General features: G+C 44.4%; 1 long non-coding RNA gene across 1 annotated transcript in view; it reads left to right on the top strand.

Annotated features, from left to right (window-relative positions):
- The first annotated feature begins 227 nt into the window (after positions 1 to 227).
- Positions 228 to 1,282, top strand: part of LOC142923726 (uncharacterized) — a 10,208-nt gene continuing 9,153 nt past the window's right edge. The window contains exon 1 of the long non-coding RNA XR_012940812.1: positions 228 to 299. This is a non-coding gene — a long non-coding RNA (uncharacterized LOC142923726). The remainder of the gene's footprint in view (positions 300 to 1,282) is intronic.

The following is a 1,282-nucleotide window of genomic DNA, read 5'->3' as shown; positions in this document are numbered from 1 at the left end:
TGTTGTGGGTGATGTTGGTGATGTTGATGTTGTTGATGTTGATGATGATGTGTGATGATGTTGTTGATGTTGTTGTTGATGATGTTGGATGTTGATAGGTATGTTGTAAGATGTTGATGATGTTGATGTTGTTGCTGATGATAATGTTAGTTGATGTTGATGTTGTTGTTGATGTAATGATGATGATGATGTTGATGCTTGTTGATGTGATGACGTCATCATCAGTCCTATGACGGGGAGCGATGTCGCTGCGTCCCAATCACCATCATCAACATGCTCTGATAACAGCTGTAGCAAAGGTAACATCACCATCATCATCACCATCACTACCATCACCATCATCACTACCATCACCATCACTACCATCACTACCACCATCACTACCATCATCATCATCACCACCACCATCACGACCATCAACATCATCACCATCATCACCATCATCACTACCATCATCAACATCACTACCATCATCACCATCACCATCATCACTACCATCACCATCACTACCATCACCATCACTATCATCATCACCATTACTACCATCACCAACATCACCATCATCATCATCACTACCATCATCATCATCACTACCATCACCATCATCATCACTACCATCATCACCACCATCACCACTACTACCACCATCACTACCATCACCACCATCACTACCATCATCACCATCACTACCATCACTACCATCACCATTACTACCACCATCACCATCACTACCATCACCACCATCACCATTACTACCACCATCACCATCACTACCATCACCATCACTACCATCACCATCACCACCATCATCATCACCATCACCACCATCACTACCATCATCACCATCACTAACATCATCACCATCACCACTACTACCACCATCACCATCATCATCACCACCATCACCATTACTACCACCATCACTACCATCACCACCATCACCACTACTACCACCACCATCATCATCACCATCACTACCATCATCACCATCACTACCATCATCACCATCACTACCATCATTACCATCACCATTACTGCCACCATCACTACCATCATCACCATCACTACCACCATCACTACCATCACCACCATCACCATTACTACCATCATCACCATCACTATCACCATCATCACTACCATCATCACCATCACCATTACTACCACCATTATCACTACCACCATCACCATCACTACCATCACCACCATCACTACCATCACCACTACTACCACCATCATCACTACCAGCATCATCACCATCACCACCATCACCACCACCACCACC

Source organism: Petromyzon marinus, unplaced genomic scaffold (assembly GCF_048934315.1).
Source record: "Petromyzon marinus isolate PM22_M1 ecotype Great Lakes invasive population unplaced genomic scaffold, UKy_Petmar_22M1.pri1.0 PM_Scaffold_61, whole genome shotgun sequence".
Lineage (NCBI taxonomy): Eukaryota > Metazoa > Chordata > Hyperoartia > Petromyzontiformes > Petromyzontidae > Petromyzon > Petromyzon marinus.
Note: the sequence above shows the minus strand (reverse complement) of the source record. Positions and strands in the feature narration are given on the sequence as shown.